This window comes from Pseudophryne corroboree, chromosome 6 (assembly GCF_028390025.1).
Source record: "Pseudophryne corroboree isolate aPseCor3 chromosome 6, aPseCor3.hap2, whole genome shotgun sequence".
Taxonomy (NCBI): domain Eukaryota; kingdom Metazoa; phylum Chordata; class Amphibia; order Anura; family Myobatrachidae; genus Pseudophryne; species Pseudophryne corroboree.
Genome location: NC_086449.1, coordinates 670,801,033 through 670,827,676, shown reverse-complemented (window position 1 = coordinate 670,827,676; position 26,644 = coordinate 670,801,033). Strand labels below are relative to the sequence as shown.

General features: G+C 45.7%; 2 long non-coding RNA genes across 3 annotated transcripts in view; one reads left to right on the top strand and one right to left on the bottom strand.

The window, feature by feature from the left end:
- LOC134935567 (uncharacterized) overlaps nucleotides 1-18,275 on the bottom strand; it is a 108,263-nt gene extending 89,988 nt beyond the window's left edge. The window contains exon 1 of the long non-coding RNA XR_010180254.1: nucleotides 18,112-18,275. This is a non-coding gene — a long non-coding RNA (uncharacterized LOC134935567). The remainder of the gene's footprint in view (nucleotides 1-18,111) is intronic.
- Nucleotides 18,276-20,044: 1,769 nt separating this feature from the next.
- The window catches only part of LOC134935565 (uncharacterized), a 70,123-nt gene continuing 63,523 nt past the window's right edge, over nucleotides 20,045-26,644 (top strand). For both annotated transcript variants that reach the window (XR_010180252.1, XR_010180253.1), the window contains exon 1: nucleotides 20,045-20,297. This is a non-coding gene — a long non-coding RNA (uncharacterized LOC134935565). The remainder of the gene's footprint in view (nucleotides 20,298-26,644) is intronic.

The following is a 26,644-nucleotide window of genomic DNA, read 5'->3' as shown; positions in this document are numbered from 1 at the left end:
GTCAATAGTAAGTTATAAAACCTGTGTGCCTGATGTGCACCTGATACAAATGCTGCTACTGTATATTTGAGGTGGATGCATCTCTTATACATCTAAATACACTTTATGCTGTGGCTCAAAGAAACCCTTATTAATCAGGAACACCACCGCATAAGGAATATCCTTATGTTTGCAAAAGTATTTATTTATTGCATCATGGTGCTTGCTTTTCTTAAGCAGACTACATTTCTATTGGATTAAGGGCCTAACTCAGTATGAGACGCATCTGCGATGCGTTCACATGCTGAAGCACACATGCAGTGTGCGCAGGAGCCACACTGTGCGTGAGCACACAGCGAGATGCAACGGCATCGCACTTATGCGAATGCCTCTGCCTGACTGCCAGGCAGAGGCATTCCCAGGTCAGGTGGGGGCGTCGATGTGGCGCCATGGGGGCGCAGTCTGGACAATGGAGACATGTCCGGACCATTTGTGGGGCGGGCCGCGGTGGCTGCGTGAAATTATAGATGGCTCCTACAGGCGCAGCCTGGCTGTGACAGCAGGAGGCCCGCTGCCATCTTTTTGATCGGAGTGGCTACGTGTGATGTCACGTAGCCGCCCTGATCACACCCACGCTCCTCGTCTGGAAGCCACCTTCCTCCCCCGCAATGCTCCCTCTCTGCCTTGGAAACGGAGCGCTGTCACCCCCTCCCGTCCCGCGAACGCTTCTGCCTGTGCATGCGACTGCATCTTCATTGTAGTTTTTGTAGTTAGATCGCGATTTGCGATCCAACCAGAATGAAGTCCTAAGTCTGTACATTAACTTTCAAAAATATAATACAAATAAAATAAATTAAAAAAGTTTTTCAATTAGGCTATAATTAACTACATCCTAAAAGAAAACCTGTACAAAAAGTAAAATTCAAAAAGAGGATCCCATTTTTCTGATGCAAATACCAACTTGTCTTTAATAACAGATGCTTGTAAGTAGGTGATTTAATTCTACAGCTTCTTTTAACAACCACCAACATATTTGCATAAGCTTTGAATATAACACGTCAAGTGCATGCAAAATAGAAAATGAATAATATTTCATTTGAGATACTGATCTCTGAATATCTCATTTAATACCTAAGGGGAAAAAGTACATTACAGAGTGTGTCTTACCTTGCATAACCTTACTTTCTGTCTAGTCCAGAGAAACAGCATATTGAAATAGGGCAACACACAGGTCGTCGGAGGGTTAGTAAACTTTTAAGTATTGGTTTTCTTTACTTTTTTGTATTATAATTATATGGACAAGCTCAGGGTTATATAGAGTGGGATTATACTTTAACAATTTCTGTAACAAAGATCTCATATAAGCTTAACATCAGTGACGTGTGGTGACTAGGTGAGGCAGAGCCTTTCCTGTCATACTCCAGTATATACCAGAGTTTTGACTACATAAAGTAAATGAAAAACAAAAAGAACATATTATGTATATCTTTGTATTATTCTAACAATTTTTATAGTCAAAACTCTTGAGTAAAAAGTCCTCCATTTTCTATCTTTGCCATGCATCTATTTTTCTATCTTTTCCGCACATCTCAAAACTCACCAAACTCACCAATTGCCTCCTCATCCATTTACCTCACTGCATGTCCCTGCATAATATAGTACAGGTTGAGTATCCCATATCCAAATATTCCGAAATACGGAATATTCCGAAATACAGAATTTTTTGAGTGAGACAGAGATAGTGAAACCTTTGTTTTCTGATGGCTCAATGTACACAAACTTTGTTTAATACACGTTATTAAAAATATTGTATTAAATGACCTTCAGGCTGTGTGTATAAATTGTATATGACCATAAATCAATTGTGTGTGTATATACACAAACTTTGTTTAATGCACAAAGTTATAAAAAAATCCTCCTGATATCTCATTATAGTATGCAATTATTCCAAAATACAGAAAAATCCGATATCTAAAATACTTCTGGTCCCAAGCATTTTTGATATGGGATACTCAACCTGTATACATACAGTAGCCGATTCAGATTTGAGAGCAAAGCAATAAAAAAAAAAAAAAAAAAAAAAGAGAGAGTAACTTTGCAATTGAACAGTGTTCCAAATTCCAATACAAGGGGTAGAAATACTTTTTTTTTTGCAAGGGTATTAGAGTGGCTGCTTGTGCATATTGCTAAAATACTAGACAGTTTTATTACTGCAGTTTAGATTTGGTGTTGGACACGCCCCTCCAAATCTAAATCTTAAAACACATTTTAAGTCTGCCCTACCATCAGAGGCGGAATTAGCGAGAGGTGGGCCCAGGTGCAAAAATATGATTTCGGGCACTCCTCCCTTAAAAAATATGAGGCAATGAGTGCCTGTGCCCCTCCACAGCAGCATTTTACCCACAGTCTGCCTTGTGTGCCCCAAATGCCCAGTCTCTCCCTGTCATGCTCCCTCCACAGCAGCATGTTCCCCATATGTCACCTCTGTGTGCCGCACATTACTCCCATACACTGCACTACATTGCTGCATGACAATATTACACTGCATCCCACTGTACACTATACTACATCCCCTAATATACTGCACTACATCACTACACTTCATCCCCCTATATACTACTCTGCATCACTACACTACATCCCCCCTATGCACTAATCTACACTACATCCCCTTTATGCAGCACTACATCACTTCACTTCATCCCCATATACACTGCACTGCATCCCACCTATGTGCTGCACTACACCACTACACTACATCCCCTATATTTTGCACTACACTACATCCCTTACACACTGCACTACATCACTACACTACATCCCCTATACACTACACTACATCCATGCTATACGCTGCACTACACCACACTACATTCCCCTTTATTTTGCACTACACTACATCTCTTACACACTGCACTACATCACTACACTACATCCCCTATATGCTACACTACATTCCCCACAATGATAATAGAACATCAGAGCCTCCCTCCAAATGAACTTAACAAAAGGAAGATCCCTCTGCGCTTCTTTCCTGCAGAGCTCCAGATGAGGGTGGCAGGCAGGATAGAGTGGAAAGAGGTGATGAGCCAAATAGAGGGCAGCAGACTAGAAGGGATGGAGAGCAGCATGGGAGAGAGGAAGAATGGGGTGGGCCTGGCCCTCTGAACGGGAGGGAGCAGAGAAGTTGGGGAGGGGCAGGTCTTACAAAAGGAAGGGAGTTCTAGGGAAGATACAACTGCAGCACACAGAGGCTGGTCCTGGAAGGGGGACAAGCCACATTTACAGAGAAGGTGGGCGATGTCCCTCATATGAGGAGTCCCCCTCCTCTCGTCCTTCGGACAGACCGCAACCAAGTTTGTTACATCCCACAGTGGCTGGCTGACGTACTATAATGAGTCATTTAGATTCATTATTAGTTCTACTAATGTCGGCAGCAGGTCCTTTAAGTGCTGTGGGCCTGGATGCAATGCACCATCTGCACCGCTGGTAGTTCCACCACTGCCCACCATGGTTTTGCCCACGTGCAAAGTTGCTCCTTTTTTTTTTTTTTGCTTTACTCCAAACTCAGAATGGGCTACATAATGCATACAGAGCTAAAAACACTATGGAATAATACTGTAGGAAATATGTTAAACGGCATTGGCTAGTCAGGGTCAGTCTTTTAACGGAAAGGATGGCACAGTATTACAGCCCATTGGCTTATATATAGTGAGTGCAGGGTGTGCAGTGCACAGGGGCCCAAATCACACACCCTTCACCCATATAACTATACTTTTCTCTCCACCATCTCCACAGTCTTGCGCAAGTGCCATTTTCCCATTGATTTGCGCATGAGCAGTCAAGAAGTCCCTGGAAACAAGGTGTAGGAGCCATGTCCCGGAGACCTGCACATGTACAGTAGACTCTGGCACAAAACCAGAGTATACTGTGCTCAGTGCACTGTCAGAGAGTAGAAGGCCCACACAGAGCCTGCACATGGGCCATCTCCTCTCTTAAACCACCTCTGTTTTAGCCACAGGTCTCCTTATATCAATTGTCCATTATCATAACAGCATGATGAAGGCCAGCCACTCAGCTGGAAACAATAGTAAATATTAAAATTGTATTTCTTTTTTATTAGTACATATTTCTGAAGACAGAAGACACTGAGGCTGATAATGTAGGTGGTGTACACGCCTACGTGGCTTTCCTTATGTAGACAGTGAGGTTGATAGTGTAAATGGTGTACACGCCCACGTGGCTTTCCTTATGTAGACAGTGAGGCTGATAGTGTAAGTGGTGTACACGCCCACGTGGCTTTCCTTATGTAGACAGTTAGGCTGATAGTGTAAGTGGTGTACACGCCCACGTGGCTTTCCTTATGTAGACAGTGAGGCTGATAGTGTAAGTGGTGTACACGCCCACGTGGCTTTCCTTATGTAGACAGTGAAGCTGATAGTGTAAGTGGTGTACACGCCCACGTGGCTTTCCTTATGTAGACAGTGAGGCTGATAGTGTAAGTGGTGTACATGCCTACGTGGCTTTCCTTATGTAGACAGTGAGGCTGATAGTGTAAGTGGTGTACATGCCCACGTGGCTTTCCTTATGTAGACAGTGAGGCTGATAGTGTAGGGGGTGTACATGCCTACGTGGCTTTCCTTATGTAGACAGTGAGGCTGATAGTGTAAGTGGTGCACATGCCTACGTGGCTTTCCTTATGTAGACAGTGAGGCTGATAGTGTAAGTGGTGTACATGCCTACGTGGCTTTCCTTATGTAGACAGTGAGGCTGATAGTGTAAGTGGTGTACATGCCTACGTGGCTTTCCTTATGTAGACAGTGAGGCTGATAGTGTAAATGGTGTACATGCCAACGTGGCTTTCCTTATGTAGACAGTGAGGCTGATAGTGTAAGTGGTGTACATGCCTACGTGGCTTTCCTTATGTAGACAGTGAGGCTGATAGTGTAGGGGGTGTACATGCCTACGTGGCTTTCCTTATGTAGACAGTGAGGCTGATAGTGTAAGTGGTGCACATGCCTACGTGGCTTTCCTTATGTAGACAGTGAGGCTGATAGTGTAAGTGGTGTACATGCCTACGTGGCTTTCCTTATGTAGACAGTGAGGCTGATAATGTAAGTGGTGTACATGCCTACGTGGCATTCCTTATGTAGACAGTGAGGCTGATAGTGTAAGTGGTGTACATGCCTACGTGGCTTTCCTTATGTAGACAGTGAGGCTGATAGTGTAAGTGGTGTACATGCCTACGTGGCTTTCCTTATGTAGACAGTGAGGCTGATAGTGTAAGTGGTGTACACGCCCACGTGGCTTTCCTTATGTAGACAGTTAGGCTGATAGTGTAAGTGGTGTACACGCCCACGTGGCTTTCCTTATGTAGACAGTGAGGCTGATAGTGTAAGTGGTGTACATGCCCACGTGGCTTTCCTTATGTAGACAGTGAGGCTGATAATGTAAGTGGTGTATATGCCTACGTGGCTTTCCTTATGTAGACAGTGAGGCTGATAGTGTAGGGGGTGTACATGCCCACGTGGCTTTCCTTATGTAGACAGTGAGGCTGATAGTGTAGGGGGTGTACATGCCCATGTGGCTTTCCTTATGTAGACAGTGAGGCTGATAGTGTAAGTGGTGTACATGCCTACGTGGCTTTCCTTATGTAGACAGTGAGGCTGATAGTGTAAGTGGTGTACATGCCTACGTGGCTTTCCTTATGTAGACAGTGAGGCTGATAGTGTAGGGGGTGTACATGCCCACGTGGCTTTCCTTAATGAACCTCTCTCAGTATACTAGTGCCAAGTCATCCTAAATAGCTTAATGCTGGAGTCCCGGGACTCCTTTTCACTGGACAAACCTCAACAAAGTGTTGAATGAGCTTTTGGGAAGTCTGTCTTCTTTAATTGTTATAAAGTTTTTTTTAAATTTAAATGTCTTTGGAATAAAGAACTTTACAGAGTGTTGCATTTACCAGCCTGGGGGTGGTTTTCATTAATCCATGGTGACCCCACGTTCCTGTTCTCCAAGTCATTTGGCCACCATTTAGGGGGCTCGGTCTGAGTAACGCAGGTGTGCCCATACCATGCGGGGGGCAGGCCGCGGTGGCTGTGTGATGTCACACGCAGCCGCTGCGACCAGCAGAGCGATGAGTAGCTCCCTGCTAGCGCACAGGAACTGCGCTGCCATGGAGCTACTCTTCAATTACAAAAGCATTGCTGCTGTGTGATGCCTTTGTACTTGTGCGACGGGGTAGGGCCTGACATGCGGGGCGGACTAGCCCTGTGCTGAGCGTCCCCCCGCATGTCAGTGTGCCTGATCGTAGATGTGATAAATTTAGCACATCTACGATCAGGTCTGAATTAGGCCCTTGGTCCAGTGGAGGATTTAGACTGTGATTCACGCTCTATTTATTAAACGGTTCCGGTATGAATGGTCGACCATGTTATGGTCGACAGTCATAAGGTCGACCACTATTGGTCGACATTGACACATGGTCGACACATGAAAAGGTCGACATGAGTTTTTTTACTTTTTTTGGTGTCGTTTTTTGCGTAAAGTGACTGGGAACCCCAATTAGTGCACCGCGTCCCCTCGCATGGCTCGCTTTGCTCGTCATGCTTCGGGCATCGTGCCTTCGCTCCGCTACCGCTTCGCTCGGCACAGATTACCGTTCCAGTCGTAGTCCACGTGGATCGTAAAGTATGGAAAAGTTCCCCAAAAGAAAAAAAAGTTAAAAAAACCATGTCGACCTTTTCATGTGTTGACCATTTTTATGTGTCGACCATGTGTCCATGTTGACCATGTCAATGTCGACCAATAGTGTTCGACCTAATGACTGTCGACCATAACATGGTCGACCATCTGAACGGATACCTTATTAAACAGTGCAGGTTCTGTAAAGCTGGACTATCACTGCGGTTTCTGGGATAGAGTATATGAATCTGTTTGTAATGAAAAAACCTGTTTGCATAATATAGCTGCTGCTGGTCACTGCTGTTTTGTAAACTTAGATAGGGTTGTCTGATTTAGCAGTGATTATTACTTACTGACAAATTTTGGGATCTTTCTGGATTGATTTAAAAATGAATATGTAGTAACAGGTGAGTCTCTGAAATTTAGTTCAGCAGTGGCATTGTAGGTTTGTTCATCTCTAAAAGTAGGTTTTCTCGGGCATTTTATCCGGAGTAAGCAACATATTGCACTACTCCATATCTAAAAAAGAAAGATAAAATCGCTTTTCATATCTCCTGTAATATTACTGCAGCCCTTAAAGTTAGCAACGGGGGCTTTGTAGATGAGGTATTTACTGCATAAAGATGAAATAGGCTTTGTTTCTCTCAAATTTTGTTTAAAACAAAATGCAATCTTTGGATGACGTTATCTCTTCTTGCAATGAAGTAAAGCAGGGAATAAAATGTCCCCTTCCTGCTTTCTCTCACAAAACAGCACTTTAATAGGTCCCTCAGACCTATTGTGCATATATACTGACAGGTGCATATGCACTGGGATTCAAACATATGTAAGAATCTTTTGCATTTGCGACAGATGGTAAAAATAAATCAGTGCAGGCCAAATTTCTTCTCACTGGAACAGATAATTTTTGCTTGGTCTGCCCAGGCTTGGACTGGTCCACAGGGGTACAGGGGAAACCACCGTTGGACCCCACTGACTGGGGGCCCACCTCCTGCTCTAAGGATCAGGTTCCAGACTGTGCACTTGAATTATACATTATACATATGTTACCTTATACTGGGCTATGGTGTATTTTCTACAGTGCAATACTGTTATTAATCTGGTACATTAACATGCAAGCAGCAGCTGAATTTACTGAATTTAATGAAAAGGCCCAGATGTTGCACTTTCTAATGGTTACTCAAACCAATGTGGTGGAAGGCCACACCCCCTCTGCAGACTGGCCACACCCCTAAACATGGGTCCCGACCACTGCATTCCTCCGGTGGGCCCTACATGCCCCAGTCCGACACTGGGTCTGCCCATTGGTGTTATCTATAATGGGTGCATGGGGTGAGGTACACATGGACCCCTGGGTCCAGGTTGGCCCACACTGCAGACCCCTATAATTATACTTACCCCTACAGAGTCCTGCAGTGGCCAGCGCTGCAGACAGAAATCACCAGCAAACTAATGTGGTAGCCATATTCTCGGTGATTTGCACATGGGCAGTCGAGATGTCCACGGGTATAAGGCATGGGTGTCATGTTCCCGGAGACCTGTGCATGTACAGTAGACAAAGCCAGAGTCTACAGCACTGCAGCTACCGCCAGAGAGGAGGAAGCTCGTGCACATGGGCCCCCTCCTCACTTAATCCTCCCCTAGTTCTGCCCATGTTCAGCCTCTGTTCAGGCCACCCAAGTATGTCCCAAGTAGACTATGGTACTGTGCCAACTTTTACTGTGCATGTGCTAATCTCCGAGAACATGGCGCCTGCCCATTTTCACAGTGATTTCGGCAGCACATATAGAGTATATGTGCAGGGTGTGCAGTGTGAGCCCACATTCCTTGCACCTATAATAGAGCTGTCCATGCCTAGGAGGTATTTTCATATACATACAGCAAGAGAATGTGAGTACAAAAATGGCAAAAAACACCAATAATGATACACAACTTAGCGCATGCCCTTGCTTCTATATTGCTACATGATGGCCTGAGTTGCATTGTTGCATTTGTACATTTTAGTTATCCTACAAATATATTTCCAATCTTGGTGTACAATATGAAGTAGTTGTTGACATATGCTAGAAGGAAGAATCCTTACTAGCATCTTCTGGCAGTTAGTTGTGCTTCCCTAATCTTATAGTCACAAGCTCCCCTTATGGAGAAAAGCTAGAAATACAGTCCTGTCCCATCCTCCTTCAGCATCTCAAAAGGCAGTTATCTCCTGTTGTTAGACTCACCTTCCCTTTTTCATTATATTTCTGCAGCTCTCTGCTCCCCAGCAGGCACCTGTGAGGTGGATCCCACTGTTTTGTGAATCCAATCGGTATCCATCCTTAGCTATTAAAAATCAGCTGCATCCAGATGTTTAATTGATCATACTGACATATCCATTCTCTCCTTCCATGCACCTTACTGTAGACCACACAGCATTGTCCTTACACTTGAATGGGATTGGTAAATGGTTGGGGAGTAGCTCTGCACTGTCTAAAATAATAGCCACACCCCTTGGCTGCTGGTCATACCTACTTCTACTCCTACTTTTTAATGATTCCCTCCTTGATGTTATTTTATTTCATCAAGTTTATGTTAATGATTTTTGATATGCATACAAAAAATTAAACATTTCCTAAATACTCAAATTCATAAACTTGCATTTTTGAAAAAATTCACAGTAGTTCTAGACACAAATAATATAAAAAATATACGATAATTAATGAAATATTTGTGTAGCAGATTCACAAACCACCACATTCAAATCTTAAAGTGAAGGAAGATAATAGGGGGACATTTATCACAGTTTGGAAAGAGATAAAATGGAGAGAAATAAACTACCAACCAATAAGCTCCTGTTATTTTGTTGTGTTTGAAAAATGACAGGTAGGAGCAGATTGGTTGGTATGTAGGGGTTTATTCATGAAGTAGTGAAAGTGTGGAGAAGTGAGCCAGTGGAAAAGTTGTCCATGGCGACCAATCAGCATTGAAGTAACACTTATAATTTGCATACAATAAAATAATACAGAGCAGCTGAATGGTTGCCATGGGCAACTTCTCCACTAGCTAACTTCTCCACTCTTTTCACTGCTTCATGAATAGACCTTTTAATCTCTGTCCACTTTATCTTAGCTTTGATAAATTCTGCCTAAGGGCCCGATTAAGGTTGGATCGCAAAACACGATCCAACCGCAAATATTGCTAAAAGGATGCGGGCGCATGTGCTGCGCCCATCCTGCAGATGCAGAAATTGCAAACGCCTCCACCTGCCAACTAGGCAGAGGCATTTGCAGGGCGGGGGGCAGGGAGGTGGCAACACTCCGTTTCCTAGGTGGAGATGGAGCGTTGCGGGTGTCGGAAGTGGGCAAACAGGACGGCATCATGGAAACGGGGGGCGTGGTGTGGCCATGATCGTGGTGGCTGTGTGATGTCACAAGCAGCCGCCACAATTAGAAAGCTGGCGGCGGCCCTCCTGCGGACGCAGGCAGGAGGCAACCTGAATTTCTACGATGAAGCAGAAATTGGAATGTGATTGCAATTTCTGCTTCATCAAGGGGGGAGGGGGCAGTCAGCACGCTGGGCGGCCTTGCCCTGCGATGGGCGGCCCCCAGCATGCGTTCACATGGACAGCAAATTCTGCTACTTAGCAGAATTTGCAATCCAACCTGAATCAGGCCCAAAGTATTGTATTAAAATAAACTGGTCTTGGAAGAAATGCACATCATGGAACATACAGCAGGTGCACAACAACCTTTAAATGCCTGTCTCAATAAGCGCCTCAACAACCTTAAAAGCTTCCTCCTTTCCATCTCCCAATCCTTTTGGGGACTCATTCCAAAAACCCCAGATCTATTCATATTCAGTAGTCATGCCTTGTGTACTAAGAAGTTGAACATGCGTGCCCACCATGTCATGCATTAGACATCACCAGTCCTGAAAAGTGTCCATTTCACCAAGCCATGTACAGTACTGTCTATGTTTAACTTAGCAAAAGTGAGAGCATTAAAGATACACTGACCCTTTGTCCTACTCATCCTGTTTTAACTTAAGTTCAAAGCTAAATACATACACATATAATCTGAGACAAAGGAGGGATCTTACCAACCACTCTAGTAATACAGATAAAGAAAAACTTCATTGTTCCATTTATACTATCTCAGGGGCAACCCTATCCAATAAGGACACAGCCTCATTAGGTGTATTGGAAAAGCATGTAATATGAAAACTCTTTTTACTTGCAGAAATTATGCTCTAGTTTTTAGACATCAAAGAGAAATCTGGAAAGACATCCATTCTGTGACCATCGAACTCCAATGGAATTTGACAAATGTAGTATGGAGTCCTGATCCTTTGCATTGGTGTCTGATGCGCCCTTTCAAATGCAAATTGCAGAGTGAATGTGTCTTTTATTTATACTCGGAGCAGCCGTTTTTCCCGGGATTTTATCCACTGGCCTTTGCTGGGAGGCTAAAAAACAGATACTGGGCCTGATTCAGAGATGCATGCTTTCTTTGGACACAGACACCGGCCTCGCCATTACCAGAAAACAGGGCTGACATGGCCCCATTTTCTGCAAACACAGCCCTCAAATGGCTGCAGCATGTCAATCATGCTGCAGCTTGGGGGAACTGAAAACGATCTTGCAGTACATGAGCAGTACATCTCTGAATCATGCCCAGTGTTCTAGCAAATTCTCCAGTATGTGTTTGAGAGGTTTTATTTAAAGCTGTTCAACTGAGATAGTTACCAACTGACCATTGACAGGTACTGTGAGGAAAAGTTTACTCTGAATGTACCTCACTGATTTTCTTGGGGAACTCTTCTTCTGAGTTGCCAATAGCCTGGTGGACATGCTGCTGAGTACCCTCCAAACTAGGTACATTCACATGCCTTTCCAGACCACCTGTTTTGTCAGGAGTATTGGGGGTCATTCCGAGTTGTTCGCTCGCTAGCTGCTTTTAGCAGCATTGCACACGCTAGGCCGCCACCCTCTGGGAGTGTATCTTAGCTTAGCAGAATTGCGAACAAAAGAGTAGCAGAATTGCGATTAAATAATTCTTAGCAGTTTCTGAGTAGCTCGAGACTTACTCCTACACTGCGATCAGCTCAGCCCGTTTTGTTCCTGGTTTGACGTCACAAACACACCCTGCGTTCGGCCAGCCACTCCCCCGTTTCTCCAGACACTCCCGCATTTTATGCTGGCACGCCTGCGTTTTTCCGCACACTCCCAGAAAACGGTCAGTTTCCGCCCAGAAACACCCACTTCCTGTCAATCACACTCCAAACACTTCAACGATGAAAATTCTTCGTTCGGACGTGAGTAAATCTACTAAGTTTTGTGCTAAAATACTTAGCGCATGCGCACTGCGTACCATGCGCATACGCATTTTTGCCTTGATCGCTCCGTTGCGAAAATCGTCAACGAGCGAACAATTTGGAATGACCCCCATTGTTAGCAGTGGGTTTTGCAAATGTTCCAATTTTCTGGCTGTAGAGGTATACTTGGCCTTTTTCTGTGAGCTCCACCATGATTACACTAAGGGGTATATTTACTAAGCAGTGATAAGAGCGGAGAAGTGAGCCAGTGGAGATTAGCACTGAAGTAACATCTATAATTTGCATACTATAAAATTATACAGAGCTGCTGATTGGTATACCAGGCTATTGGAAACTCAGAAGAAGAGTTCACCAAGAAAATCAGTGAGGTGCATTCAGAGGAAACTTTTCCTCACAGTACCTGTCAATGGTCAGTTGGTAACTATCTCAGTTGAATAGCTTTAAATAAAACCTCTCAAACACATACTTGGGAATTTGCCAGAACACTGGGCATGATTCAGAGATGTACTGCGAGATCGTTTGCAGTTCCCCCAAGCTGCAGCATGATTGACATGCTGCAGCCATTTGATGGCAGTGTTTGCAGAAAATGGGGGCATTGGGAAACTTCTCCACTGGCTCACTTCTCCGCTCTTATCACTGCTCAGTAAATGTACCCCATAGCTCTCTGTCCCCTCCAGTAATGGTGGCAGTTTCCACAGTGGGAAGCAAACAGGAATCCAATGGCAGGATTTCGACGGTGGCTCAGGCAATATATAGAGGACTCCCAGAGCGGCAAAGCAGCATGAAGGGGGATCTCTTGCTAGCCCACTTCACTTTGAGTGACGTCTACTGCTGACAGAAGCATACTAAGATATACAGTAGTGATAAGTTGGGAGCAACCAAGCAGCCATAAATTGATGTAGAGTATTTCACGTGGCCCACTGTGTGGGCAGGAGCAGGATCAAGTATGTGCACCCACAACTTAGATCACAGGGGAAGAGTTGGTTGGTTTGAGAGTCATCCCCTACAAGACAGCTATTCACTGCCAGCCCAATGGGAAGGCTGAAGCACGGGAGAACGCCACAAACTGAAACAGGACAATAAGCACAGATAGGGAGGACAGGGGCAAACGCAGGATTTTTAAGGGGGGTTTCCAAGTGTATATGGGATGTAGTTATGTGACCACTGGTCACAATACCGACCACTACTGAGGTTGCCAAACGCAGTCCTCAAGGCACCCCAACGGTCCAGGGTTTAGGTATATCCATGGCTCAGCACAGATGGTTACATCAAATAGACTTGGGTGCTAATTGAGTCACCTGTGGCCAACTGGATAAACCTAAAACCTGGACTGTTGGAGTGCCTTAAGGACCGCGTTTGGGAATCTCTGGACCACTATATCATGAACCCTGAAAATCCCGACAGTCGGCATGCCGACTAACAGGGACTATTCCCAATCATGGGTGTCCACGACACCCAAAGAGTGGGAATGGAACCTGTGGTGAGCACAGCTCACCACCGAGCCCGCAGCGTGTTGAGCGCAGAGAGCCCGCAAAGGGCTTCGTTGTGCTCGCCCCCACTGTTGGAATTCTGCGGCCGAGATCCCGGCATCGGGATGCTGACTGCCGGGATCCAGGCCGCTGGTAACATGGACCCAACCCATATATATGTATATGTGTATATATATATATATATATATATATATATATATATGAGCCAAACTGTAGTATCATTGCATGGTACTACTGTACCTGAGCCAGCCGGACAGTTGTTCAATTTCCTACAGGGCTCACATAGTGCAGGTTGCCGGGAGCCGTGGCTGTGCAAACAGGAGGCGGGGAACCCGGTGAACATCCTCATACTGTCAGCAGGAAATACTGTGTAGACATAGAAGCAGCCCGGCCACTGTCACTGCACACTCAGAGCGGTTGGGCAACTTCTCCAACCTGTCTCTCGATGTTTAGAAGTTAGGTTACCCAAAGGTACTCGGGCGCTCTGAGTATTGGGTGCTTCACCAAGCAGCAGCCTCAAGGTTAAAGGGGAGTCACCCCCACAAGGTAAACAAAGAAAGCAGGTTAGAGGCTGCGCTAAATTTGTACGATATAACAACAATAATAATTTGTCTAATAATTGCACAATTTAATAATAAAAAATGATAACACTAAAATAATGTGGTGAATACACCATAAAATGCATGCAACATAAATAAGGATTTAAAAAACATACAATTGAAGTGATAAGCATTTTTATGGTTACCCAAATTGCCAGGAATTGAAAGGAGATTTGAAGATGGAAAGTCCGTTCCAAAATGATCTCCCAAGTAGATTAGAGTCCAGTGTTAACAGGTTTTAGGAGGTAAGCAGTGTCCCATATGGTAACAAGTTACCACTAGAGGGTATGGTGCTCCAAGATTTTGAATGATGAGCTACTCATGCAGTGCGGTATATGGAAATCATCGGTTCAGCTTGCTATTGAAGTCCTCCAAGTGTAAATAATAGTCTGGATCTTGGTGGGGGTGGTTCGGTCTTCCAGCAATATGTGCCAGGCTTGGGTCCCTATGCACCTAGGAGGTCATTCCGAGTTGTTCGCTCGCAAAGCGATTTTAGCAGAGTTGCTCACGCTAAGCCGCCGCCTACTGGGAGTGAATCTTAGCATCTTAAAAATGCGAACGATGTATTCGCAATATTGCGATTACACACCTCGTAGCAGTTTCTGAGTAGCTTCAGACTTACTCGGCATCTGCGATCAGTTCAGTGCTTGTCGTTCCTGGTTTGACGTCACAAACACTCCCAGCGTTCGCCCAGACACTCCTCCGTTTCTCCGGCCACTCCTGCGTTTTTTCCGGAAACGGTAGCGTTTTTCCCACACGCCCATGAAACGGCCTGTTTCCGCCCAGTAACACCCATTTCCTGTCAATCACATTACGATCGCCAGAACGATGAAAAAGCCGTGAGTAAAATTACTAAGTGCATAGCAAATTTACTTGGCGCAGTCGCAGTGCGAACATTGCGCATGCGCATTAAGCGGAAAATCGCTGCGATGCGAAGATTGTTACCGAGTGAACAACTCGGAATGAGGGCCCTGATGCGTTTCACTGCAATCAGCTAGCAGCTTTTTCAAAGGTCAAAAAAGGTTACACTTGGAGGACTTCAATAGCAAGCTGAACCGATGATTTCCATATACCGCACTGCATGAGGAGCTCATCATTCAAAATCTTGGAGCACCATACCCTCTAGCGGTAACTTGTTACCATATGGGACACTGCTTACCTCCTAAAACCTGTTAACACTGGACTCTGATCTACTTGGGGGATCATTTTGGAACAGACTTTCCATCTTCAAATCTCCTTTTAATTCCTGTCTCTCGATGTTAGGCTTGTGGGGGATCTAGGCGCTACTGTCTCCCGGCTGCCCGCTGTGGTGCGCAGCTAAAAGCCCGGGGGAAGGAGAGGACTGGACAGCGGCACTGAGCCCTTATGGTGTGCCGTAGCTTCCTTAATATATGCATCATCCTGCACTTGCATTCCCCTGTTGCTCCGCACCCGTACCTCGTGGTGTCTGACTGATCTGTCAGGTGAGGCACAGACGGCAATGAATTGGCACAGGGGGGGTTTCTGGGTACTCAGAGCCCCCCCCCCCCTTCCCCCCCTGCGTGTGCTACTGGAGAAGAACCCCCATGCAGGTACAAAGAGTACCTCTTCTGTTTCATACACTTGGTATGATGTTCAACAAAAGTTAGGTATAAGCTGGAGAGCAATCAAATTCTGCTGCTATTATACAGTATGCTCGTCCAGGTCACTTCCCTGATGCAAGATTTCTTTAAATACAGTAGTTTTTCAACTTATAGTTGCATTTTTTGCTAGTTTGTAGCATTCAGAACCACTAAAAGTAGATCAAAATCAAAATGTGCTACTTTGAATTAGGCTGATTATTTTTGGTATTAAGGTGAGACAACAGAACACATAAAACAATATCTTTCTGCTACTAATCTTGCCTTGGCTACAAATTGTGGATGGCTTTGTACTGTTTTGTAACAGTTAAAACCTCTGAATTACCCCATTGTGGACACTTAAGCATTGTCAAGTTCTAAAATGTAACTGAATCATATGAATGTTTTCATGGGAAGCTCAGTAGACAATTAACATGAGAACAGGACCAGTGAACCATCACTTGTCAGTCACCATATTATTACCCGTCTCTGCCAGCACAACACTTGAACTAGATTCCGCTCTTGTTATCCATTTTGGCAACTTTCATTGGATTAAGCCAGAACTAGAAACAGTATTTCATTCATTAACTGGTGTTTTTTCTGAACTACCCATACAGTATGCATTGAAAATAAGCACTTAAGAGTTGCATAGGGGTTTTATCAATACTCACTGGAGTTCAATGGGGTCATTTGCAAAACAGAAAGAAATGCAGCTTGTAAGCACATTTAATCATTCACAAATATTCATTAATCCTTTTCAATTCATACACATATGGGCTCAAGAAAATGATTTCCCTCTGCACATTAGCTATACTGCATCATAGACACACAAATCTTTCCCTTTCACCTTTGGCAGTGACTCACGGTGATATGAATTTTACTTGAAGAGTAAATATATAATATAAAACTAAAAATGCACATACTGAAGTCATTTATTACACAGACTTGGCACTTCAAGGACCTTTTTTCAATCTATCTATGTTATTCTGATTTGTTATGTACTAAAGTCTTTGGTCAACATTTGCTCAATATTGAAACATTTACTGAAACCTGCGCCATCACACAAACGACTCATGATGACCAAAGTCCTTCATCCATATCTATGGCAATTAAAAAAACTGCATGCATTATATACTGTATATATATATATATATATATATATATATATATATATATATACTCATTAATAAAAAAAAGTTTTGCCCTTGTGGCGCCCCGGGCGAAAATAGAGACGTTGCTTCATAACGGGGCATGGTCAATGTGCCCCCAATAGTACTGCCCCCATTTGTGCCCCCAGTAGTATTGCCCCGTTTGTGCCCCCAGTTGTATTGCCCCAGTTTGTGCCCCCAGTAGGATTGCCCCCGTTTGTGTGGCTTTTAAAAATGAAAAAAAATAATACTTACCATCCCCGTTCCAGATTCCCGACCACTGCTGCCCGCTGCCCTCTGTCTCCGTCTCTGGCCGCTGGCGCCGCTCCTCTGATCTATGGGAGAGATGTCATGACGTCTATCCCATAGAAACACATAGACACTAGAGGTCAATCATGACCCCTAATGTCTATGTGCCGTTTCACAATGCCGTGCAGTGCATCGCGCACCGCACAGCAGTACCGGCACGGGTGGAGGCACCACTAGTAGCGGATCTGGCGGCAGCGCCCTCCGGAAGGCAGCGCCCCCGGCAAAAGTACTGTGTGCCCATACAATGATCCGCTACTGGCGGTGAGGTCAGGGGCTGAGGAGGCACAAATGGTGAAGGCTCTCAGTGCCAGGAGCCTGTCTTACCCCCTATACAATTTAACTCGTATGTCCCTGCACTACATCCATGCAAACACAGGGAGAACATACATACAGTAATAGTCAGGTCACAGCTATCACCATAGTGTTGGGAGTAAACTGGTGTGGTGAGGTGCCCCCCATTGCCCCCTCACCTGCAGAAACACAGCTGGCCTGGTAGAGCAGGTTACACGGGGCAATACAATCATCAGTGATATTGTCAGCAGCACATACCTCCCAACTTTTCATACTTACAAAGAGGGACATACGCGCGGGGGCGTTGCTTCACGGGAGGACCCGCGATCGCGAACCACGCCCCCGTTTTCATCACTGAGGAGGCATGCCCAGCACTCTATGAGCTGCTGGCATGCCCTCTCTCCCTCTGTCTGCACTGAATAGACGCTGTGCGCATGCGCACAGCGTCTATTCACTGCTGCTCTGCTAAGCAGGGCTGCGAGAGACAACACCACGGGACCTAAAAAAAACGGGACTGTCCCGTGAAAATCGGGACAGGTGGGAGGTATGGCAGCACCTGGGGAGGGAGAGCACTCACCACATATGCCACACACACATACATACAGAGTCCTGTCCCCACAATCACTGCAGATTACACACACACACACAGTCCAGTCCCCACACTTACTACAGATTATACTCACACAGAGTCCTTACTCACCCCAGTCTCTGTGCATGGGTGGCTGTTGCTGCTGGCACTGCAGGTCTCCATTTCCCTCCTCCCTTGCCAAGCAGCTCAGCACCGGTGTCTGCCTTTCTTCACTTCCTGGATTGGTCACATGACCAATCCGAGCTGTCCATCAGAGCTCACACACGCCCCCACTGTGAGGCATGCCTCACATTTCTCTGTTCTATGCGGTCTGATTGGCCGCTGTGTAGCCCCGCCCATCTGTACAGGCAGTGTCCTACAGTGTGAGAGATGAGGCTGAGCTGCTGCTGCCTCATCTCTATCTTTTCCTTTCAATTGAAGAAGCCCTGCAACTCTGGTATATTTTATCTATAAAGATAATTGAATTAATAGAAAGAAGATGCTTATACTGTAAATTATAAATATCTTCTTTGTGTTCTTCCAATCATTTTTATAATGAGAACTCCGAGTATGATAGGGAGCATGACAGATGAGGCTCTGCCTCCCCTGACTGCACGTCCCTGATATGCAGGTGTATACTCCCATATACGCACACCATCTTCATTAACCCTTCATGTCCCTAGTTGGATCTAAAGAACCTGCTGCATTGTGTATTCAATCTGTTAACAATGGGCCTAATTCAGAGTTGATCGCAGCAGCAAATTTGTTAGCAGTTGGGCAAAACCATGTGCACTGCAGGGGGGGGCAGATATAACATGTGCAGAGTGAGTTAGATTTGAGTAGGTTGTATTCAAACTGAAATCTAAATTGCAGTGTAAAAATAAAGCAGCCAGTATTTACCCTGCACAGAAACAAAATAACCCACCCAAATGTAACTCTCTCTGCAAATTTTATATCTGCCACACCTGCAGTGCACATGGGTGGTCATTCCGAGTTGTTCGTTTGTTGCCGATTTTCGCTATATTGCGATTAGTCGCTTACTGCGCATGCGCAAGGTTCGCAGAGCGCATGCGCTTAGTTATTTTACACAAAAGTTAGGTATTTTACCCACGGCATTACGAGGTGTTTTCATCGTTCTGGTGATCGTGCTGTGATTGACAGGAAGTGGGTGTTTCTGGGCGGAAACTTGCAATTTTCTAGGCGTGTCCGAAAAAACGCTGGCGTTTCTGGGAAAAACGCGGGAGTGTCTGACGAAACGGGGGAGTGTCTGGGCGAACGCTGGGTGATTGTGACGTCAAATCTGGAACGAAACTGACTGAACTGATCGCAATGTAGGAGTAAGTCTGGAGCTACTAAGAAACTGCTAAGAAATTTCTATTCGCAATTCTGCTACTCTTTCGTTCGCAATTCTGCTAAGCTAAGATTCACTCCCAGAGGGCGGTGGCTTAGCGGGTGCAATGCTGCTAAAAGCAGCTAGCGAGCGAACAACTCGGAATCACCCCCATAATGTAATGTATTATGGTGCTAGTATATATATATATATATCACACAATCGCACACCAGAGTATAAACTTTAGGTTTTCTATTCGTCCATCTCTTCTGACCAGTGTACAGTACACACTACCGTAATATATAGTGCACCTATTATTACTCTAGTGTACCTATATTATTACTCTTTTTGTTTTTGGTTGGTTTTAGTACAATACTGTAGTTTTCATCAGGACACATCCCTGAGTGGCAATAAATCCCCTTATAGGTGGACCTAGACATGCCCTTTGGGTGGAGCATGACACCCCCCCAGAGCCGTAACTAGGGGGGGGGGGGGGGGGGGGGCTAAGGGGGCATGTGACCTGGGCGCCAGACTGGAGAGGGCGCAGAGACTGTCACTTTAATCCCCCCTAACGCCCCCTCCCTATGCAGCAGCGTTAGTTTAGTGCCGGCGGAACTCGAGTGTCTGACTCTGCTAGCTGCCGCCTAGCCAGACACACTGCATGCTGAGATGAAACTGAAAATAAACTACATCTCCCAGCAGCCCTTGCTTCCGGGAGCTGTACTTTACTTTCAGTTTCATCTCTGCAGCGTGCTGTGATCAGCACAGCAGAGCCGCATCAAGAGGGGGCAGAGGGTACAAATTACTAACCCCCCCAGCTCAGCCCACTGCCACTGACTTTAATCATTGCAGCCACTGCTGCAATGCACAATAAAATCTGAGGCCCGAAAAGGGGCGGGGCTAAACAGCACTGTACCCACAGTGCCACCATGCCAGCCAGCAACAGCATGAGAGAGAGAGAGAGGAGAAGAGCAGCACAGCCTAAACAGTGAGTATAACTCAGGGAAGGGGCACTGTATGTGTGTGACTGCTATATGTGTGTATGAATGTGCGCATGTTGCATACCTCCCAACTGTCCCGATTTTCGCGGGACAGTCCCGTTTTTTGGGGACTGTCCCGCTGTCCCACCCGCGGGCCGCAGTGTCCCGCGGTGGGGGGGTCAGTTGGGAGGCTCTGTCAATCAATGCTCTGCTTAGCAGAGCAGCGGTGAATAGACGCTGTGCGCATGCGCACAGCGTCTATTCAGTGGAGTCAGAGGGAGAGGGAGCATGCCAGCGGCTCACAGAGCGCTGGGCATGCCCCCTCAGTGACGAAAACGGGGCGTGGCTCGCGATCGCGGGTCCTCCCGCGAAGCCACGCCCCCTTTTAATAGCCCACGCCCCTTTTTGGGACCGCTCGCGGCTTCGCCGCGCAAGTGTCCCGCTCCACAGAACAGTAAAGTTGGGAGGTATGATGTTGTGATTGTATGTGAATAGGTGTGTGACTATATATCTGTATGGGTGTGGTATACGTGACCGGGCAAACCGACGCTGGTATCCCGGGAGCGGAATGCTGTCGGGGGGGAGGGGGTGGCGAGCGCTGCAAGCCCCTTTGCAGGCTCGCTGCGCTCGCCATGCTGAGGTTGGAGTGGTCCTTGTTGGTCGGCATTCCGACCGTCGGGATTGTGAGGGGGCGGGATTGTGCATCCAAGGTCCGGCACTCCCAGTGCAGTATGAATTACTTCGCTGGTGTCCTCACAGGTGTAAGTAGATACAGAAGCAAAAGGTGCGGCACTGAAGCTGATTCTCCGTAATTAAGAGACACACACGGTCCTGCGGTTCAAATGCAGGACCGTGTGTGTCTCTTAATTATGGAGAATCAGCTTCAGTGCCGCACCTTTTGCTGATATATATATATATATATATATGTGTATATATATATATATATATATATATTACACTTTTGAATGCGAGGGGGGGGGGGGGGGCAAGTTAATGGCTCGCCCCGGGTGCCAAAACTCTTAGTTTCGGCCCTGCACCCCCCTTCCCCAATGGAAAGCGCTGTGTGTTCTGCTGCCACCTGTAATCTCCCTGAAACTAGTTTTCAAAAGTAGGCAAGTATGGAGTAGGACTTGCCCATGAAAGCTTAAATGTTTTGATCAGAATATGAACTAAATCCCCATGCTTTATTATGGTGAGTGCAGAAACTGTGAATTTTATTTAAACAAGGAAGTCACATACAGTACCACTTGCACGCAAGATCTAGGAGTGGCAAGTGCAGTGTTTCAGTGTCTTCTGTTTATTTGAGTACTTTCTCATACATCCTAGAGGATGCCGGGGACACCATAAGGACCATGGGGTATAGACAGGATCCACAGGAGACATGGGCACTTTAAGACTTTGAAAGGTTGTGAACTGGATCTTCCCTCTATGCCCCTCCTCCAGACTCCAGTTTTAGGTTTAGAATTGTGCCCAGGCAGACTGGATGCACTTTGAGGAGCTCTACTGAGTTTCTCTGAAAAGACTTTATGTTAGGTTTTTTATTTTCAGGGGGCTGTTGGCAACAGTCTCCCTGCATCGTGGGACTTAGGGGAGAGAAGTCAGACCTACTTCCAGTGAGTTTAAAGGCTCTGCTTCTTGGCTACAGGACACCATTAGCTCCTGAAGGTTTGCAACACTAGGTACGCCTAGGGGTTCATTCCCAGAGCCCGCCGTCACCCCCCTTGCAGAGCCAGAAGTCAGAAGACAGGTGAGTAGAAGAAGATAGAAGACTTCAGTGACAGCTTCTGAGGTACCGCACAGCGATCGCGCTGCGCACCATGCTCCCACACACAGTTGCACTACAGGGTGCAGCATAAAATGCATCATATGAGACTGGCAAAGTCTGATATGAGTGCCTAGGCACTAAATCCTTACCCCCGCCAGTATTATTATTATTAAAAAATAGTGGGGCTGAAGCGCGCCATTAAGGGGGCGGGGCTTAGCCCTCACAGCTCTCATCAGCGCCATTTTCTCTTCACAGAGCTGCAGAGAAGCTGGTCCTTCCTCACCACTGCTGTACAAGTAACAGGGTGCAAAAGGGGGGGCACAGTTAATTTGGTGAAAAAATACGTTATTAAAACGCACTGCAGGTCTGAGGCATTATACTGAAGTTTCAGAACCAGGATAAGCGCTGGGTTGTGAGCTGGCAAACTCCCTCTGTGTTTCTCTGACAGGCTTTACTGTGGGTCTGTCCCCTATTTGCCCAGTGTGGCGTGTGTCGGCATGTCTGAGGCTGAGTGCTCTTCCCAGGAGGATACTGTTAGGGACAGAAATGGCTGTGGGAGTGACCCTGTCGGCACCGCCGACTCCTGATTGGATAAATGTGTTGAATGCTTTGAATGCTAATGTGGCTCTTATTAATAAGAGATTAGATAAATCTGAGTCTCAGAACCAGGCATGGATGAAGTCTGTGGAGGATGTGTTATCACGGGTCCAGACCCCCTCGGGGTCATAAAAACGTTCGTTTGCTCAGTTGGCAGACACAGATACCGACACGGACACTGACTCCAGTGTCGACTGTAGTGATACCAGATTAGACCCAAAATTGGCAAAGAACATTCAGTACATGATTGTGGCAATAAAAGACGTGTTACATATCACTGAGGACCCTATTGTTCCTGATACTAGGGTCTGTATGTATAAGGGAAAGAAACCTGAGGTAACGTTTGCTCCCTCTCATGAACTGAATACCCTTTTTAAAAAAATGTGGGAAAATCCTGACAAAAAGTTTCTGATTCCCAAAAGAATTCAGTTGGCTTATCCGTTCCCCTCTGGGGATAGAGAAAAGTGGGAGTCACCCCCCATTGTGGACAAGGCTCTATCACGATTGTCTAAAAAAGTGGCTTTACCGTCGCTGGACACGGCAGCCCTTAAGGATCCTGCGGATCGTAGACAGGAAAATACGTTAAAATCCATTTACATCACCACAGGTACACTACTCAGACCAACCATTGCATCTGCATGGGTGAGTAGTGCTATCGAAAAGTGGGCAGATAACTTGTCATCTGATATAGATACCCTAGATAGGGATAGCGTCTTTTTGACACTGAGTTATATCAGAGACGCTGCGGCCTATCTAAAGGAAGCGGCAAGAGATATTGGCCTATTGGGGTCAAAAGCCAATGCCATGGCGGTCTCAGCTAGGTGGGCACTGTGAATTCATCAAAGGAATGCTGATGCGGACTCTATGAAAGTTATGGAGTCTCTCCCATATAAAGGTGGTGTCTTGTTTGGTGACTGTCTCGCTGATTTGGTATCTACGGCTACCGCTAGTAAGTCGTAATTTTTGCCTTATGTTCCTCCACAACAAAAGAAAGCTCACCACTTACAGATGCAGTCCAAAATGCGATGCAATACAAAAGTTGTGTCTAAATCAAGTCATTATCAGGGTTCCCCCGTCACAACAGGGAGAAGGCTTTTATTCGAGCCTGTTTGTGGTGCCGAAGCCGGACGGCTCGGTCAGACCAATTCTGAACCTAAAATCCCTCAATCTTTACCTAAGAAAATTCAAATTCAAGATGGAATCTCTCCGAGCAGTGATCTCCAGTCTGGAGGAAGGGGATTTCATGGTGTCCGTCGACACAAAGGATGCCTACTTACACGTCCCCATATATCCACCGCATCATGCTTACCTGCGATTTGCTATTCAGGATTGTCATTACCAATTTCAGATGTTGCCGTTTGGGCTGTCCACAGCTCCAAGGATTTTCACCAAGGTAATGGCGGAAATGATGGTTCTCCTTCGCAAGCAAGGACTCACAATTATCCCTTACTTGGACGATCTCCTGATAAAGGCGAGATCCAAAGACAAGCTGGTGCAGGACATTGCGCTCTCCCTGACAGTTCTGCAACAACATGGTTGGCTCCTAAACTTGCCGAAGTCGCAGTTGAATCTGACGAAACGGCTGTCGTTTTTGGGAATGATTCTGGACACAGAATTACAGAGAGTTTTTCTTCCAGAAGAGAAAGCTCTGGAAATTCAGAGTTTGGTCAAACTAATTTTGAGACCACCGAGAGTATCAATCCATCAATGCACTCGATTGCTGGGGAAGATGGTGGCGGCCTACGAGGCCATTCAATTTGGCAGATTCCATGCCAGAGTGTTTCAGTGGAACCTATTGGACAAGTGGTCAGGATCCCATCTGCACATGCATCTGTCGAAGTCACAAAAAAAACTTACATAAAGAGAACATACAAACTACACACATATAAGTCGCTATACTTGCAAATATGCGCAGCGAGCACAGCCATATATGGTAACACACGCATTTACACGGACATGCCACAGAGATGGATTCGACACTTATTTCATACAGTACATAATTATAATAATGTCAAGCGCCAGACATCATGATGATTTAAAATTATATATATTGAAGTAATGTCATGTATGTGTATTATTTGAATGAAACCAGACAGACCGGTCATGTTTACTATTGAAGCAACCAGATTGATGTGTAGATTAATTTGATGCTTGTTGTGAAGTTGTGGGACATTGCAGCGGATAGTTATGATTACATGTATGAAAGCTAAAATCACTTTTATTAGAACAATAGATATTCCAAACAGGTGGTGGACAGGAAACTCCAGCAAGCCCCTTCGGACGTCCCCAAGGCTGAACCTGTTCAGCATATACAAAGAAACTAGTGACTCATCATGAACGAGAGAGAGTCCCCTCCCCCAAACTAGATAACACATGGCTGATTACACAGGAAGGTAGTTCCTGTTTTGGTCTCAGAGTTGCTGTAAGGTCTGAGGATGATGGACTTGCTGCCAGTTCAGTTCCTGTATTTAAACACAGAGAGAGAGAGACATAAGATGCATTGGAGGGAATGGTAATTGTATCGTTGGCCTGTAATTGTATGTAATTGTATGTAACTGTATGTTTTAACTGCTTACTGTGTGAGCTGTAATCATGTAACTATAGGTATACTGTACTTTGTAATATATATTGAATCCATGGCCCTCATTCCGAGTTGTTCGCTCGCAAGCTGCTTTTAGCAGCTTTGCACACGCTAAGCCGCCGCCTACTGGGAGTGAATCTTAGCATAGTAAAATTGCGAACGAAAGATTAGCAAAATTGCGAATAGACACTTCTTAGCAGTTTCTGAGTAGCTCCACACTTACTCGGCATCTGCGATCAGTTCAGTGATTGTCGTTCCTGGTTTGACGTCACAAACACACCCAGCGTTCGCCCAGACACTCCTCCGTTTCTCCAGCCACTCCCGCATTTTTCCCAGAAACGGTAGCGTTTTTTCGCACACACCCATAAAACGGCCTGTTTCCGCCCAGAAACACCCACTTCCTGTCAATCACATTACGATCACCAGAACGAAGAAAAAAACTTGTAATGCCGTGAGTAAAATACCTAACTGCATAGCAAATTTACTTGGCGCAGTGCGGACATTGCGCATGCGCATTAGCGACTTATCGCTCCGTTGCGAGAAAAAAATACCGAGCAAACAACTCGGAGTGACCACCCATATCCTTTTAATAACAAATATATACATCAATGAGCTTTGGAACTCAGATAATGTGAGGGTGTATTGTTTTCTCTTATGGGATGCAGTGTTTTGCGGTGTATAGCGCACATTCATGGGATATAGTAATAAGAGGTGCAGGCATTTACAATATATATTAGAGCGGGCAGTTTAAATATTTGTGAGAAATCAATTTGGCATTCTTACATCGGAAACTAATCCTGTCCTCCAAGACCAGAATCTCACTCCTGTAGTGGCTGAACAGCTCTCACCTCCTAGAGGGACGCAGGTTCGGGATCCAGGACTGGATCCTAGTAACCACGTATGCAAGTCTCCGAGGCTGGGGAGCAGTCACACAGGGGGAAACTTTCCATGGAAAATGGTCAAGCCAGGAAGTTTGTCTACACATAAATGTTCTAGAGTTAAGGGCCATTTACAACGGCCTTCTGCAAGTGGGACGTCTACTTCACAACCTGCCCATCCTAATCCAGTCAGACAATATAACAGCAGTAGTGCACATAAACCACCAGGGCGGAACAAAGAGCAGAGCGGCAATGACAGAGGCCACAAAAGTGCTCCGCTGGGCGGAAAGACATACAAGCACTCTGTCAGCAATCTTCATTCCAGGAGTGGACAACTGGGAAGCAGACTTCCTCAGCAGACATGATCTCCATCCAGGGGAGTGCGGTCTTCATCAAGAGGTCTTCACAGAAGTGACAAGTCTTTGGGGAATTCCTCAAATAGACATGATGGCATCTCACCTCAACAAGAAACTTCAGAGATATTGTTCCAGGTCGAGGGACCCTCAAGCAATAGCAGTGGACGCGCTGGTGACA